Consider the following 19,571-nt stretch of genomic DNA (forward strand, 5'->3'; position numbering starts at 1 on the left):
GAGACAGTGTTGTTTTGAAGTGTCGGCTGTGTGAGAGAGCGTTGGTTTGAAGTGTTTGTTGTGTGAGAAAGTGTTGGTTGGTGAATGTTGGTTGAGTGAGACAGTGTTGGTTGGTAGTGTCGGTTTGTCAGACATCGTTGGTTTGAAGTATCAGCCAAGGGAGACAGTGTTGGTTGGTGAATGTCAGCAGCACATTCTCAGCACCATGGTACAGAGGGAGTCAGATCAGGATGCCTTGTGGTTCTAATCTTCACGCCCACTTGTATCAGTCAACAATGTAGTACCCAACATGTCCTCACACACAGGGCCACATCGAGTCCTGTCGAAACCTTATCAACTGAAACATGACTGAAAGAAAGGACTGTTGCACAGTTTCCACAAGAGGACGCCGCTGAAGCAACAATGCAGTCCGTGCTGTAATGACTAGACTAGTGTCATCTCCTCTTAGCTGTCTCGTGCACACGCGCACAATGGAATATACTGTACCTCCTCCAACACAGACGCAAACGTTTTATAAAAACAATTATATTGACATCAGCTAAACAGTAACTATTGTGTTGTTCCAACGTCTATTACAAAGGTTTACATTCCTATATGTTAGGCGTGTCTCCACATGTGACGTTGTTAGCAATGTGGTACTTTACTTTATGTTTCTGAAGTAAAAGATCCTGATGCAGTAATTAGGTTAGCAATACAATCGGTATTGATGGGGCGGGGGCATGACCCGGCACCTGACACTATTGACACGAAGCAAAATTATATTTATGTTATTCACATGGTTTTAGGTTAATAACATTACAACTTTTCTGTAATATGCAAATTATGCTGTGGAGTTCAAAATTGTTATTCTGAGACTGATACTTTTGAGGCCAGCTCCAATGTCGTAAAAGTCATGCGTGTGAACAAGTTCGAGTCGTTAATGTACTTTCAGTACTGCTGATTCTTGGCCCGAAGATTTTTTTATGGAATCGCGCCAATTTGTTTCATGATGGTCGGACATCTAAGAATGCATCCACACACCAAAGATTATATTCTGAGCCTCTTACTTTTGAGGCTAGCTCCCATTGCGTAAAAGCTGTGCATGTGAAAAAGTACAAGTTGTCTTCCTCTCTCTCTGAATGGTCTACATAAGTTTCAACATAGAAAGGGCGGGTACATACCTTAAGTGCGTCTTTTGAGGACATCACGAACAAATCAATTTGTCAGACAGTTTATGATTTCACGTCAGTGTATGGAAAATGAAAAAGTTCTTTATTCGAATATGTGGTCCCTTTCCAAGTGACGCCACTGTCAGAGAGCCTTTTGTCACACGATACCGGTCATTGTGCCACGCCGACAATGACAACGGGCTTCCGAGACCTTTTGTATTGGATGTGCAAGTGCCCTAAAGTATATTTCAGTACAACCATTAGCACCAATATAGATTACTTTCACAACAAATGAAAGCTGAAGGCGACAGAACTATCTTGTTTCTGGTGACGCCAATCACGCATGTCAGTTCCGGAAGACGGTAGGTCAAGGTACATAAAGTATATAAAAGTGTTTATAAACCTTGTGTTCAGCTGGATAATCTTTCCTGATTGATAACTAGCAAAAACTCCGTTCCATGTAGCATCCAGAACCGACTGTTTGTACCCTCCCCTGTGTGTATCATACCAACTGTATGTACCTTCTCCTATGTATCACACCGACTGTATGTACCCTCCTCTGTGTGTATCACACCCACTGTATATACCCTCCCCTGTGTGTATCACACCGACTGTATATACCCTCCCCTGTGTGTATCACACCGACTGTATATACCCTCCCCTGTGTGTATCACACCCACTGTATATACCCTCCCCTGTGTGTATCACACCCACTGTATATACCCTCCCCTGTGTGTATCACACCGACTGTATGTACCCTCCTCTGTGTGTATCACACCCACTGTATATACCCTCCCCTGTGTGTATCACACCGACTGTATATACCCTCCCCTGTGTGTATCACACCGACTGTATATACCCTCCCCTGTGTGTATCACACCGACTGTGTGTACCTTCCCCTGTGTGTATCACACCGACTGTGTGAACCCTCCCCTGTCTGTATCACACCGACTGTCTGTGCCATCCCCTGTGTGTATCACACCGACTGTATGTACCCTCCTCTGTGTGTATCACACCGACTGTATGTACCTTCCCCTGTGTGTATCACACAGACTGTATGTACCTTCACGTGTGTCTATCACACCGACTGTATGTACCTTCCCCTGTGTGTATCACACCGACTGTATGTACCCTCCCCTGTGTCTATCACATCGACTGTATGTTCCTTCTCCTATGTATCACACTGACTGTGTGTACATTCCCCTGTGTGTATCACACCGACTGTATGTACCTTTCCCTGTGTGTATCACACCGACTGTATGTACCTTCCCCTACGTGTATCACACCGACTGTATATACCTTCCCCTACGTGTATCACACCGACTGTATGTACCCTCCCCTGTGTGTATCACATCGACTGTATGTTCCTTCTCCTATGTATCACACCGACTGTATGTACCTTCCCCTGTGTGTATAACACCGACTGTATGAACCCTCCCCTGTGTGTATCACATCGACTGTATGTTCCTTCTCCTATGTATCACACCGACTGTATGTACCCTCCTCTGTGTGTATCACACCCACTGTATATACCCTCCCATGTGTGTATCACACCGACTGTATATACCCTCCCCTGTGTGTATCACACCGACTGTATATACCCTCCACTGTGTGTATCACACCCACTGTATATACCCTCCCCTGTGTATATCACACCGACTGTATATACCCTCCCCTGTGTGTATCACACCGACTGTATATACCCTCCCCTGTGTCTATCACACCGACTGTATATACCCTCCCCTGTGTCTATCACACCGACTGTGTGTACCCTCCCCTGTGTGTATCACACCGACTGTATGTACCTTCCCCTGTGTGTATAACACCGACTGTATGAACCCTCCCCTGTGTGTATCACATCGACTGTATGTTCCTTCTCCTATGTATCACACCGACTGTATGTACCCTCCTCTGTGTGTATCACACCCACTGTATATACCCTCCCCTGTGTGTATCACACCGACTGTATATACCCTCCCCTGTGTGTATCACACCGACTGTATATACCCTCCCCTGTGTGTATCACACCCACTGTATATACCCTCCCCTGTGTGTATCACACCGACTGTATATACCCTCCCCTGTGTGTATCACACCGACTGTATATACCCTCCCCTGTGTCTATCACACCGACTGTATATACCCTCCCCTGTGTCTATCACACCGACTGTATGTACCCTCCCCTGTGTGTATCACACCGACTGTGTGTACCTTTCTCTGTGTCTACACACCAACTGTGTGTACCTTCCCCTGTGTGTATCACACCGACTGTATGTACCCCCTCTGTGTGTATCACACCGGCTGTATGTACCTTCCCCTCTGCGTATCACACCGACTGTATGTATCCTCCTTTGTGTGTATCACACCGACTGTATGTACCTTCCCCTGTGTGTATCACGCCGACTGTATGTACCCCCCTCTGTGTGTATCACACCGGCTGTATGTACCTTCCCCTACGTGTATCACACCCACTGTATATACCTTCCCCTACGTGTATCACACCGACTGTATGTACCTTCCCCTGTGTATATCACACCGACCGTTGGGAACCTTCCCCTACGTGTATCACACCGACTGTATGTACATTCCCCTGTGTATATCACAACGACTGTATGTACCCTCCCCTGTGTGTATCACACCGACTGTATATACCCTCCCCTGTGTCTATCACACCGACTGTATATACCCTCCCCTGTGTCTATCACACCGACTGTGTGTACCCTCCCCTGTGTGTATCACACCGACTGTATGTACCTTCCCCTGTGTGTATAACACCGACTGTATGAACCCTCCCCTGTGTGTATCACATCGACTGTATGTTCCTTCTCCTATGTATCACACCGACTGTATGTACCCTCCTCTGTGTGTATCACACCCACTGTATATACCCTCCCCTGTGTGTATCACACCGACTGTATATACCCTCCCCTGTGTGTATCACACCCACTGTATATACCCTCCCCTGTGTGTATCACACCGACTGTATATACCCTCCACTGTGTGTATCACACCGACTGAATATACCCTCCCCTGTCTCTATCACACCGACTGTATATACCCTCCCTTGTGTCTATCACACCGACTGTGTGTACCCTCCCCTGTGTGTATCACACCGACTGTGTGTACCTTCCACTGTGTTCATCACACCAACTGTATGTACCTTCCCCTGTGTGTATCACACCGACTGTATGTACCCTCCTCTGTGTGTATCACACCGACTGTATGTACCCTCCTCTGTGTGTATCACACCGACTGTATGTACCTTCCTCTGTGTGTATCACACCGAATGTATGTACCTTCCCCTGTGTGTATCACACCGACTTTAAGTACCTTCACCTGTGTGTATCACACCGACTGTATGTACCTTCACCTGTGTGTATCACACCGACTGTATGTACCCTCCCCTGTGTCTATCACATTGACTGTATGTAACTTCCCCTGTGTATCACACTGACTGTGTGTACCCTCCCCTGTGTCTATTACATCGACTGTATGTACCTTCTCCTATGTATCACACCGACTGTATGTACCCTCCCCTGTGTGTATCACATCGACTGTATGTTCCTTCTCCTATGTATCACACTGACTGTGTGTACCTTCCCCTGTGTGTATCACACCGACTGTATGTACCTTCCCCTGTGTTTATCACACCGACTGTATGTACCTTCCCCTACGTGTATCACACCGACTGTATATACCTTCCCCTACGTGTATCACACCGACTGTATGTACCTTCCCCTGTGTGTATCACACCGACTGTATGTACCCTCCCCTCTGTGTATCACATCGACTGTATGTTCCTTCTCCTATGTATCACTCTGACTGTGTGTACCTTTCCCTGTGTGTATCCCACCGACTGTATGTACCTTCCCCTGTGCGTATCACACCGAATGTATGTACCTTCCCGTACGTGTATCACACCGACTGTATATACCCTCCCCTACGTGTATCACAGCGACTGTATGTACATTCGCCTGTGTGTATCACACCCACTGTATGTATCCTCCTCTGTGTGTATCACACCGACTGTATCTACATTCTCCTATGTATCACATCGACTGTATGTATCCTCCCCTGTGTGTATCATACCAACTGTATGTACCTTCTCCTATGTATCACACCAACTGTATGTACCCTACTCTGTGTGTATCACACCGATTGTATGCGCCTTCTCTTATGTATCACACCGACTGTATGTACCCTCCTCTGTGTGTATCACACCGACTGTATGTACCTTCTCCTGTGTGAATCACACCGACTGTATGAACCCTCCCCTGTGTGTATCATACCAACTGTATGTACCTTCTCCTATGTATCACACCGACTGTATGTACCCTCCTCTGTGTGTATCACACCGACTGTGTGTACCCTCCCCTGTGTGTATCACACCGAACGTATGTACCTTCCCCTGTGAGTATCACACCGACTGTATGTACCTTCCCCTATGTGTATCACACCGACTGTAAGTACCTTCACCTGTGTGTATCACACCGACTGTGTGTACCTTCCACTGTGTTCATCACACCAACTGTATGTACCTTCCCCTGTGTGTATCACACCGACTGTATGTACCCCCCTCTGTGTGTATCAAACGGCTGTATGTACCTTCCCCTACGTGTATCACACCCGCTGTATATACCTTCCCCTACGTGTATCACACCGACTGTATGTACCTTCCCCTGTGTATATCACACCGACCGTTGGGAACCTTCCCCTACGTGTATCACACCGACGGTATGTACCTTCCCCTGTGTATATCACAACGACTGTATGTACCCTCCCCTGTGTATATCACACCGACTGCATGTACCCTCCCCTGTGTATATCACACCGACTGTATGTACCTTCCCCTGTGTATATCACACCCACTGTATGTACCATCCCCATGTGTGTATCACACCGACTGTACGTACCCTCCCCTGTGAATATAACACCGACTGTATGTACTTTCCCCTACGTGTATCACACCGACTGTATGTACCCTCCCCTTTGTGTATAACACCGACTGTATGTACATGTACCCTCCCCTGTGTGTATCACACCGACTGTATGTACCCTCCCCTGTGTTTATCACACCAACTGTATGTACCTTCTCCTATGTATCACGCCGACTGTATGTACCCTCCCCTGTGTGTATCACACCGACTGTATGTACCCTCCCCTGTGTGTATCACACCGACTGTATGTACCCTCCTAGAGTCGGTGTGTTCTACACACAGTGCAGGGTAAATAGAGTCGATGTCTTCTACACACAGTGCAGGGTACATAGAGTTTGTGTGTTATACACACAGTGCAGGGTAAATAGAGTCGGTGTGTTATACACACAGTGCAGGGTACATAGAGTCGATGTGTTCTACACACAGTGCAGGGTACATAGAGTCGGTGTGTTCTACACACAGTGCAGGGTACATAGAGTCGGTGTGTTCTACACACAGTGCAGGGTACATAGAGTCGGTGTGTTATACACACAGTGCAGGGTACATAGAGTCGATGTGTTCTACACACAGTGCAGGGTACATAGAGTCGGTGTGTTCTACACACAGTGCAGGGTAAATAGAGTCGGTGTGTTCTACACACAGTGCAGGGTACATAGAGTCGGTGTGTTCTACACACAGTGCAGGGTACATAGAGTCGGTGTGTTATACACACAGTGCAGGGTACATAGAGTCGATGTGTTCTACACACAGTGCAGGGTACATAGAGTCGGTGTGTTCTACACACAGTGCAGGGTACATAGAGTCGGTGTGTTCTACACACAGTGCAGGGTACATAGAGTCGGTGTGTTCTACACACAGTGCAGGGTACATAGAGTCGGTGTGTTCTACACACAGTGCAGGGTACATAGAGTCGGTGTGTTCTACACACAGTGCAGGGTTAATAGAGTCGGTGTGTTATACACACAGTGCAGGGTACATAGAGTCGGTGTGTTCTACACACAGTGCAGGGTACATAGAGTCGGTGTGTTCTACACACAGTGCAGGGTTAATAGAGTCGGTGTGTTATACACACAGTGCAGGGTACATAGAGTCGGTGTATTCTACACACAGTGCAGGGTAAATAGAGTCGGTGTGTTCTACACACAGTGCAGGGTAAATAGAGTCGGTGTGTTCTACACACAGTGCAGGGTAAATAGAGTCGGTGTGTTCTACACACAGTGCTGGGTTAATAGAGTCGGTGTGTTCTACACACACTGCAGGGTACATAGAGTCGGTGTGTTATACACACAGTGCAGGGTAAATAGAGTCGGTGTGTTCTACACACAGTGCAGGGTAAATAGAGTCGGTGTGTTCTACACACAGTGCTGGGTTAATAGAGTCGGTGTGTTATACACACAGTGCAGGGTACATAGAGTCGGTGTGTTATACACACAGTGCAGGGTACATAGAGTCGGTGTGTTCTACACACAGTACAGGGTAAATAGAGTCGGTGTGTTATACACACAGTGCAGGGTACATAGAGTCGGTGTGTTCTACACACAGTGCAGGGTAAATAGAGTCGATGTCTTCTACAAACAGTGCAGGGTACATAGAGTCGATGTGTTCTACACACAGTGCAGGGTAAATAGAGTCGGTGTGTTATACAGACAATACAGGGTAAATAGAGTCAGTGTGTTATACACACAGTGCAGGGTACATAGAGTCGGTGTGTTCTACACACAGTGCAGGGTAAATAGAGTCGGTGTGTTATACACACAGTGCAGGGTACATAGAGTCGGTGTGTTCTACACACAGTACAGGGTAAATAGAGTCGGTGTGTTATACACACAGTGCAGGGTACATAGAGTCGGTGTGTTCTACACACAGTGCAGGGTAAATAGAGTCGATGTCTTCTACAAACAGTGCAGGGTACATAGAGTCGATGTGTTCTACACACAGTGCAGGGTACATAGAGTCGGTGTGTTATACACAGTGCAGGGTAAATAGAGTCGGTGTGTTATACACACAGTGCAGGGTACATAGAGTCGGTGTGTTATACACACAGTGCAGGGTACATAGAGTCGGTGTGTTCTACACACAGTGCAAGGTACATAGAGTCGGTGTGTTCTACACACAGTGCAGGGTAAATAGAGTCGGTGTGTTATACACACAGTGCAGGGTACATAGAGTCGGTGTGTTATACACACAGTGCAGGGTAAATAGAGTCGGTGTGTTCTACACACAGTGCAGGGTAAATAGAGTCGGTGTGTTATACACACAGTGCAGGGTACATAGAGTCGGTGTGTTCTACACACAGTGCAGGGTAAATAGAGTCGGTGTGTTATACACACAGTGCAGGGTAAATAGAGTCGGTGTGTTATACACACAGTGCAGGGTAAATAGAGTCGGTGTGTTATACAGACAATACAGGGTAAATAGAGTCAGTGTGCGTGTGTGGCATGACGTTGGGTTCATTCGCGGATTTTTTTTCCATCCTTAGACATCTAAGGGCCATTTCGATTACTGTTAGTGGTAATGATAGTTTATGTTCTTCTGCCAAGCTTGTCATTCGCAGCTCTAGTCATTCAACAAACTTTAGCACAGTTACACACATTTGTGATTGAAAAAAGGGAGGGGCACGACGGGTCGATTTGATGACTGTGTCGCTCTTAACAATCACAGCGGCTGCCGTTGGTAGGCAGGGTTGTAGTTGGCTCGGGAGATGTATTATCTCCTGCAGTGTTTGCTGTGGCTGCGGGGAAAATCTCTAAAGCGGTGAGTACTTCGCGTGACTATTCTCATCTTATAAAACGTCATTTAGACCTCGGATCTGTCTTCACGATATGATATCACCGTACGGCAATAGGTTCCAAGCAAGAAGTAACTGTAATATGCAATGATAACGGACAATCTCGAGCGTCAGGTGTCGACCCCATGCGAGTGTGCTGAATGTTTCTGCTTGCTCGTGGACGCACAGTGTGAGTAGATGTACAGACAATGGACAGAACTGTACAAACATTCTTACAATATCGACTAACAAATTAGCTTCATGAATGTTTCCCATGTGTTCACTACATTAGAGATAAGGCGTCGTTGTGGTCCGCGTCACTGTTCCGCGAGTCTCATCACTGTTCTCATCTTCATGTCATGTCACGAACGACTGCAAGTAAACGAGTTAGACCTAGAGATAAACATGGATTTCTTAGTGTCTTTATTCCAGAATATGGACGCTTATTTCGGTGTGATAATGAGACTGTCGATTCAAACCATTACCAACTAATAGTAACGTTTAAACGAATTTCGTATTAAAATCCTTTCAGTGATATGGTTATGTTGCTTCGTCTAAATTGCTGTGATGTTTGATGTTCAAAACAGAAAATCGTGTCAGAGATATTGAAGTCAACATCGATCAATATCCTCATTTACTAAGTGTGCACTCCCCGGGTGTATTGTTTGTGTAAGGCAGCCCCATACGACCATACGACGCTTGATACAGGTACATGGGACAGTCATTATCTACAGTCCTCTCTCTGCCTAGTCTCACGGTGTGTGCAGTCGTCTCGGCGACCACCCAGGCGTGTCCCTCACTGACACAAGGCGATATGGTCGGTTGAACACTATAATGGTCATCATAAGTTACGTTAAACAGGTTATGACCGAGAAAATCGACGAATATAAAACTTTCAAACAAATAAGATATTTGTTCCAATATTTTGATATGCTTCATGGTCTTCTCTCAGCACATCCGGGCATCACTTTACAAGCTAATGGGCATCACAGCTCCCCCTATCAGTGTATATGTAGATATTTTACACGAGGACAGAATATACAGAACTGGAGTGGCGATTTGTGAAACCATAAATCTATTTGTGACAGTTGTTTTATTGTAACATTTCGAGACATACTACAGCTGACGGTGTGTGAGTTTATATATTCATTAACCTGTTAAGCCACCTGTGTATTCGGCCTACACAGCCATGAGACACACTCATGAGACAGGGTGAATGTAGGTGCAAACTGAGTATAAGTGACCCGCATCTGGTGGCAGAGCTACCCGGCCGTTATCTGCCTTGGGACGGCTTCGTTCTCACTCAGTCAAGTGTGCAACATCCGAGCTATACACGTTAACTACTCTCAGCATTATTTGAGTGCGTTTCGACCCAGCTACCTGAAAGACATCCATCGTATCAACCCATCGCCACCGTTAGAACTACTGACACTTGTAACAGATGCTGTGAAGCATACGGATCACGTCCATAGCTGGGTAGCGCCGAGCACGACACCTCTCTTTGTCAGCGGGGGGAATTATGGTCTCCTTTTTCAAAATGATTAGTTTTCAGGGCAAAATAGTTACTCGACTCGTAAGTATGGCATTCATGACGGTCCTGGAATTTGGCACTATACCAGCATTAAAACTGACCCCTGCATAACGTCATGGGGGTTAAAGTAAGGGCAAGGTTCGCGGTTATACAATGCAAGACAACATGTGTTAGATTTAAACTGGTCACCATTCAGATATATGCGTTACATATCCTAACAAAATATATGTGAATTGATATGGGAAGTCTAATTTTCACATTGTGCAACTATATTATTTCCTTTTTCGTCTAAAACTGAACATCGTTACTTGTTTTGATTCTGAAAGTTTATTTTCCAATCAAACAATCTTCTTTTACTGAATCTGAAACAATTTTAACACTGTAACGGGAAAGACATTTGCCGCCTCTGCCATAGGATAATTTTATTATTGTGCCAAAGGTTTGTAAGGTTGCACACTTTATAGCTGTTTTTTTAAAAGCATATAAGAACATAAAGTTGTTATTTTAAGAGACTGGGTTATATCTTTTTGTCAATCTTCAATTTCTGTCATTTTTTATAATGACTCGTCTGGCGTCATATTGACTGACATAGTAAGATAGCAGACACTGCTTTAAATATATTCAATGATGTCAAAGTAAATTAAGGTTTAGCTCTCAAACATCGAAATTTGAGAACGATTACGTTTATACGGCCCAATAACATTAGCCTTTGTGTTTACGTCCTATTTGAAAACACACATCTGAAGTCTGGAATGGTTTCTCTATAGAATACAATAATAGACTAGAAAAGGTACAGTTAGAAGCAGCACGGGATGCTACAGGTGTTCCCAACTTAGTTATAAATGTATTCAAACTGAAATGAGACCAGTAATAAACCACTGACTGGGTTCGGAAAACAAATATTTTACAGACAAGACTCGCGTACGCATGTAGTAATCTTAAAGCTTCCTTATTCAAGGCAATCCTATTGAAAATCATATCTATCATTGTGAAAAGTCTTTTACATTACTTCCTCGAATGTCATAATTACATTATATCCCGTAGATTACTATAACATGTGGCATACACATTGATCCAAACTCAGGTGACAGTGTCTATAATTAATTTTAAAGTTGTACATAATTGTATTGTGTCGACTAAAAGATTTAAGTAATTCATGCCTTTGTCTCTATGTTTGTTGTACATACTACTGCTTGTATGTATCATATTGATATACTAGTATTGAGCATTCTGTACTGTTGGTTGCATGTATTGATATACCAGTATTGAGCATTCTGTACTGTTGGTTGCATGCATTGATATACCAGTATTGAGCATTCTGTACTGTTGTTGCATGCATTAATATACCGGTATTGAGCATGCTTTACTGTTGTTGCATGCATTGATATACCAGTATTGAGCATGCTTTACTGTTGTTGCATGCATTGATATACCAGTATTGAGCATGCTTTACTGTTGTTGCATGCATTGATATACCAGTATTGAGCATTCTGTACTGTTGGTTGCATGCATTGATATACTAGTATTGAGCATTCTGTACTGTTGGTTGCATGCATTGATATACCAGTATTGAGCATGCTTTACTGTTGTTGCATGCATTGATATACCAGTATTGAGCATTATGTACTGTGTTGCATGCATTGCTATACCAGTTTTGATCATTCTGTACTGTTGTTGCATGCATTGCTATACCAGTATTGAACATTCTGTACTGTTGGTTGCATGCATTGCTATACAAGTATTGAACATTCTGTACTATTGGTTGCATGCATTGCTATACCAGTATTGATCATTCTGTACTGTTGGTTGCATGCATTGCTATACAAGTATTGAACATTCTGTACTGTTTGTTGCATGCATTGCTATACCAGTATTGATCATTCTGTACTGTTGTTGCGTGCATTGCTATACCAGTATTGAGCATTCTGTACTGTTGGTTGCATGCATTGCTATACAAGTATTGAACATTCTGTACTGTTGGTTGCATGCATTGATATACCAGTATTGATCATTCTGTACTGTTGGTTGCATGCATTGATATACCAGTTTTGACCATTCTGTACTGTTGGTTGCATGTATTGCTATACCAGTTTTGATCATTCTGTACTGTTGGTTGCATGCATTGATATACCAGTTTTGATCATTCTGTACTGTTGGTTGCATGTATTGATATACCAGTTTTGATCATTCTGTACTGTTGGTTGCATGTATTGATATACCAGTTTTGATCATTCTGTACTGTTGGTTGCATGCATTGCTATACCAGTATTGATCATTCTGTACTGTTGGTTGCATGTATTGATATACCAGTTTTGATCATTCTGTACTGTTGGTTGCATGTATTGATATATCAGTTTTGATCATTCTGTACTGTTGGTTGCATGCATTGCTATACCAATATTGATCATTCTGTACTGTTGGTTGCATGTATTGATATACCAGTTTTGATCATTCTGTACTGTTGGTTGCATGCATTGATATACCAGTTTTGATCATTCTGTACTGTTGGTTGCATGCATTGATATACCAGTTTTGGTCATTCCGTACTGTTGAAAAGGGAAGAATCCAGTTAGCGTATTGGGCTATTTTCCAATCTTGTTGATAGTCAATAAAATATGTTTTAATCAAAATACTAAAACAAGCCAGTCGTTATAGAGATGACATCATATTCCGTATGAACAGTTTTTCACCTATCAATAATATGGTGAAGGCGCGGTTAACTTATTTTCGCTGTTCTTATGTCGACGGTATAAAGTGTTGTTCCACTATTCCCACGAGTGTATGCATCGTCAGGTACGCCTTCCCACACTGGACACCCATGTTGGTCCAGGCGTGCTGGCATATGCAAGTGGGATTTGTGTTTCTTGGAAATCACAATTTCACGATATGAAAGGTTTTTTAAGATCAACAATTTTGTGCAAATAAGCTTCCTAATGATGTAGCGTGAGCTGTGATTTAACCCGACAGAAAGACACGCCTGTTGTCTGACCCCACACTGTGCCCCGTTGTCTTCGTTACCTTTCCGGCGGCCAGGGCAAGGTGTGATTGGCTGGCGTGGGGTATCACTTTGATCAAAGAAGGGGATAATGAAGCAATGATCCTAGTTATATCACTTTGAATAGATTTGTCTTTTAACATTACACAGTAATGAGATAGTGGCTTGCTGGCCAAGCTGTTTGTCACTAGTCTTAACAAAGTCAAGCGTCGTGAATGATGCTTTGTGTGGATCATTGACATTGACGGACGTAGCTTTGTTATTGGGAATGCCGGAGACACTGGGATAGACTCGGGTGGCCTCAACTCGACACTTGGGTCAGCTGGAGGAGGGAGAAACTATCTGTAAGTACTGACACTGGGGTAGCGACAAGCAATATCACATCTCACATGGACGAGGTTTCATAGATATTCGTAAGCACGCAAAGAGGTCAGAAAGCCAGGGAATCAGTAGTCATACACAGCTTGTGAAGGAGAGGTGCTGGCATGATGTGTAGAATGATAGTACATGTATTACGTTTCTAAGGAAATAATCGCATACAAGTAATGTTACTATGATCGCATTCAAGTAAATCGTCACTTTGATCGCATACAAGTAGCATCGTCACTATGATCACATACAAGTAACATTGTTACTATATTATGATCGCATACAAACAGCATTGTTTCTATGATCGCATACAAACAACATTGTTACCCTAATATGATCGCATACAAGTAACATTGTTACTATAATATGATAGCGTACAAACAACATTGTTACCATAAATGATCGCATATAAGTAACACTTACTATATTATGATCGCATACAAACAACATTGTTACCGTAATATGATCGCATACAAGTAACATTGTTACTGTAATATGATCGCATACAAACAACATTGTTGCTATGATCGCATACAAGTAACATTGTTACTATGATATGATCGCATACAAACAACATTGTTGCTATGATCGCATACAAGTAACATTGTTACTATGATCGCATACAAAGAACATTGTTACCATAATATGATGGCATACAAGTAACATTGTTACTATGATATGATTGCATACAAACAACCTTGTTGCTATATCGCATACAAGTAACATTGTTACTATGATATGATCGCATACAAACAAGATTGTTGCTATGATCGCATACAAGTAACATTGTTGCTATAGTATGATAGCATACAAACAACATTCTTACTATGATTAGTTACTATCTGAATTGAGATTGCTTTCACGAAATTAGCGTTTCAATCCTAGTTGTAGCTGTTTGTTAATCTCTGTATTTATATAATTTCTTTTCCTGATATATGCTTCGGATGTTTTGAGTTTATATTTGCTAAAAATATATCCCGTGGACCATTTCAAACACTGTTTTCACTTGATACTTGTCGTTTCCATTCGTCAAACGCGCCGCAATTAAATGTGCACTAGGTGTCCGTGAAGATCCGGGTTAGAATATGTCACGGCTTCGACAACCCATTGCCGTTAAAGGCGACTATGCTTGTCGTAAGAGGCGACTAACGGGATCGGGTGGTCAGACATGTTGACTTGGTTGATGCATGTCATCGTATCCATATTGCAAAGATCGATGCTCATGATGCCAATCACTGGATTATCCAGACTCGATTATATACAGACGCTGTCATATAGGTGGAATATTGCTGCATGCGGCATTCAACAAACTAAAAAACAAACAAAATCAATGTGTACAGTTGCTCCCTGAGGGGTGCCTAAACCTGTGTATGTGATTGTGTTCCTTGTAGTATCAGCATCACACCAGTGCTGGTGGGTTTCACCAGAGTGGTAAACTTCAAAGACCACGCCGCATTCTCCCACATCAAGTGATATAACTGTACCACAAAGCGGCGGTAAAACCAAAATAGAAACAACAGGAACCTCGTTATAATAGCTTCACTGAAAGTTTGACAGTTTGACATTATCCTCAACCCTGCTCCTCTGTTGGACTAATTGAATTTACAAGCATAACTACAGTTTACAACATACACTTGTTGACATGCATCCTACGGAAAACTGTACTTAGGGGCCCTGGTAAGAACAGTTCCACGGCGAATCCTTGCAGGTGAAGAAAGGCAGTTGGGTCGTAAGGGGTGCCAGGCTCCGTGGGTGGCGAGGGCGTGAAGCGTTGCTTATGCTTTCAGTCACTGGTTTGTCTGTTCCAGGACGCAACAGTGCAGTTTGCATAATGCTGACTGCCAAATTCACCCTTATTATCTACAAATATATGTTGTATACCACGCTAAAGGCCATCATGTTGCATAACAGACAGAAGCGTGTAGACAGGGTTGTAGTTACATGTGTATCTCTAGGGAGCGTGGACAGGGAGGTAGTTACATGTGTATCTCTATGGAGTGTGGACAGGGAGGTAGTTACATGTGTATCTCTATGGAGTGTGGACAGGGAGGTAGTTACATGTGTATCTCTAGGGAGTGTGGACATGAAGATAGTTACATGTGTATCTCTATGGAGTGTGGACAGGGAGGTAGTTACATGTGTATCTCTAGGGAGTGTGGACAGGGAGGTAGTTACATGTGTATCTCTAGGGAGTGTGGACATGAAGATAGTTACATGTGTATCTCTAGGGAGTGTGGACAGTGTGGTAGTTACATGGGTATCTCTATGGAGAGTGGACAGGGTGGTAGTTACATGTGTATCTCTATGGAGTGTGGACAGGGAGGTAGTTACATGTGTATCTCTTGGGAGTGTGGACAGGGAGGTAGTTACATGTGTATCTCTATGGAGTGTGGACAGGGAGGTAGTTACATGTGTATCTCTAGGGAGTGTGGACAGGGTGGTAGTTACATGTGTATCTCTATGGAGTGTGGACAGGGTGGTAGTTACATGTGTATCTCTATGGAGTGTGGACAGGGAGGTAGTTACATGTGTATCTCTAGGGAGTGTGGACAGGGTGGTAGTTACATGTGTATCTCTAGGGAGTGTGGACAGGGAGGTAGTTACATGGGTATCTCTATGGAGTGTGGACAGGGTGGTAGTTACATGTGTATCTCTATGGAGTGTGGACAGGGAGGTAGTTACATGTGCATCTCTAGGGAGTGTGGACAGGGAGGTAGTTACATGTGTATCTCTATGGAGTGTGGACAGGGAGGTAGTTACATGTGTATCTCTAGGGAGTGTGGACAGTGTGGTAGTTACATGTGTATCTCTATGGAGTGTGGACAGGGTGGTAGTTACATGTGTATCTCTATGGAGTGTGGACAGGGAGGTAGTTACATGTGTATCACTATGGAGTGTGGACAGGGTGGTAGTTACATGTGTATCTCTAGGGAGTGTGGACATGATGATAGTTACATGTGTATCTCTAGGGAGTGTGGACAGTGTGGTAGTTACATGTGTATCACTATGGAGTGTGGACAGGGTGGTAGTTACATGTGTATCTCTAGGGAGTGTGGACATGAAGATAGTTACATGTGTATCTCTATGGAGTGTGGACAGGGAGGTAGTTACATGTGTATCTCTAGGGAGTGTGGACAGGGAGGTAGTTACATGTGTATCACTATGGAGTGTGGACAGGGTGGTAGTTACATGTGTATCTCTATGGAGTGTGGACAGGGAGGTAGTTACATGTGTATCTCTATGGAGTGTGGACAGGGTGGTAGTTACATGTGTATCACTATGGAGTGTGGACAGGGTGGTAGTTACATGTGTATCTCTAGGGAGTGTGGACATGATGATAGTTACATGTGTATCTCTATGGAGTGTGGACAGGGTGGTAGTTACATGTGTATCTCTAGGGAGTGTGGACAGTGTGGTAGGTACATGTGTATCACTATGGAGTGTGGACAGGGTGGTAGTTACATGTGTATCTCTATGGAGTGTGGACAGGGAGGTAGTTACATGTGTATCACTATGGAGTGTGGACAGGGTGGTAGTTACATGTGTATCTCTAGGGAGTGTGGACATGATGATAGTTACATGTGTATCTCTAGGGAGTGTGGACAGTGTGGTAGTTACATGTGTATCACTATGGAGTGTGGACAGGGTGGTAGTTACATGTGTATCTCTAGGGAGTGTGGACAGTGTGGTAGTTACATGTGTATCACTATGGAGTGTGGACAGGGTGGTAGTTACATGTGTATCTCTATGGAGTGTGGACAGGGAGGTAGTTACATGTGTATCTCTATGGAGTGTGGACAGGGAGGTAGTTACATGTGTATCTCTAGGGAGTGTGGACATGAAGATAGTTACATGTGTATCACTATGGAGTGTGGACAGGGTGGTAGTTACATGTGTATCTCTAGGGAGTGTGGACATGATGATAGTTACATGTGTATCTCTAGGGAGTGTGGACAGTGTGGTAGTTACATGTGTATCACTATGGAGTGTGGACAGGGTGGTAGTTACATGTGTATCTCTATGGAGTGTGGACATGATGATAGTTACATGTGTATCTCTAGGGAGTGTGGACATGAAGATAGTTACATGTGTATCACTATGGAGTGTGGACAGGGTGGTAGTTACATGTGTATCTCTAGGGAGTGTGGACATGATGATAGTTACATGTGTATCTCTAGGGAGTGTGGACAGTGTGGTAGTTACATGTGTATCACTATGGAGTGTGGACAGGGTGGTAGTTACATGTGTATCTCTATGGAGTGTGGACATGATGATAGTTACATGTGTATCTCTAGGGAGTGTGGACAGTGTGGTAGTTACATGTGTATCACTATGGAGTGTGGACAGGGAGGTAGTTACATGTGTATCTCTATGGAGTGTGGACAGGGAGGTAGTTACATGTGTATCTCTAGGGAGTGTGGACATGATGATAGTTACATGTGTATCTCTAGGGAGTGTGGACAGTGTGGTAGTTACATGTGTATCACTATGGAGTGTGGACAGGGTGGTAGTTACATGTGTATCACTATGGAGTGTGGACAGGGAGGTAGTTACATGTGTATCTCTAGGGAGTGTGGACAGGGAGGTAGTTACATGTGTATCTCTAGGGAGTGTGGACATGATGATAGTTACATGTGTATCTCTAGGGAGTGTGGACAGTGTGGTAGTTACATGTGTATCTCTATGGAGTGTGGACATGATGATAGTTACATGTGTATCTCTAGGGAGTGTGGACAGTGTGGTAGTTACATGTGTATCACTATAGAGTGTGGACAGGGAGGTAGTTACATGTGTATCTCTAGGGAGTGTGGACAGGGAGGTAGTTACATGTGTATCTCTAGGGAGTGTGGACATGAAGATAGTTACATGTGTATCACTAGGGAGTGTGGACATGAAGATAGTTACATGTGTATCTCTATAGAGTGTGGACAGGGTGGTAGTTACATGTGTATCACTAGGGAGTGTGGACATGAAGATAGTTACATGTGTATCTCTATGGAGTGTGGACAGGGTGGTAGTTACATGTGTATCACTAGGGAGTGTGGACATGAAGATAGTTACATGTGTATCACTAGGGAGTGTGGACAGGGAGGTAGTTACATGTGTATCACTATGGAGTGTGGACAGGGTGGTAGTTACATGTGTATCTCTATGGAGTGTGGACATGATGATAGTTACATGTGTATCTCTAGGGAGTGTGGACAGTGTGGTAGTTACATGTGTATCACTATGGAGTGTGGACAGGGAGGTAGTTACATGTGTATCTCTATGGAGTGTGGACAGGGAGGTAGTTACATGTGTATCTCTAGGGAGTGTGGACATGATGATAGTTACATGTGTATCTCTAGGGAGTGTGGACAGTGTGGTAGTTACATGTGTATCACTATGGAGTGTGGACAGGGTGGTAGTTACATGTGTATCACTATGGAGTGTGGACAGGGAGGTAGTTACATGTGTATCTCTAGGGAGTGTGGACAGGGAGGTAGTTACATGTGTATCTCTAGGGAGTGTGGACATGATGATAGTTACATGTGTATCTCTAGGGAGTGTGGACAGTGTGGTAGTTACATGTGTATCTCTATGGAGTGTGGACATGATGATAGTTACATGTGTATCTCTAGGGAGTGTGGACAGTGTGGTAGTTACATGTGTATCACTATAGAGTGTGGACAGGGAGGTAGTTACATGTGTATCTCTAGGGAGTGTGGACAGGGAGGTAGTTACATGTGTATCTCTAGGGAGTGTGGACATGAAGATAGTTACATGTGTATCACTAGGGAGTGTGGACATGAAGATAGTTACATGTGTATCTCTATAGAGTGTG

General features: G+C 43.9%; 1 protein-coding gene across 3 annotated transcripts in view; it reads left to right on the forward strand.

The window, feature by feature from the left end:
• The window catches only part of LOC124139810, a 50,784-nt gene that overhangs the window by 21,093 nt on the left and 10,120 nt on the right, over window positions 1-19,571 (forward strand). Inside the window, exon 1 of one of the 3 annotated variants that reach the window (XM_046507144.1) lies at window positions 8,685-8,839. The exons of 1 other annotated variant lie outside the window; for it this stretch is intronic. The gene's annotated coding sequence lies outside the window, so the exon portion shown is untranslated. Of the gene's footprint in view, window positions 1-8,684; window positions 8,840-13,482; window positions 13,723-19,571 lie in introns of those variants that run through there. One more of the 3 variants, XM_046507145.2, reaches the window with a different exon arrangement.

The sequence above is a fragment of the Haliotis rufescens genome, unplaced genomic scaffold (assembly GCF_023055435.1).
Source record: "Haliotis rufescens isolate VD_foot unplaced genomic scaffold, xgHalRufe1.0.p SCAF_7, whole genome shotgun sequence".
NCBI classification, from domain to species: Eukaryota; Metazoa; Mollusca; class Gastropoda; order Lepetellida; family Haliotidae; genus Haliotis; species Haliotis rufescens.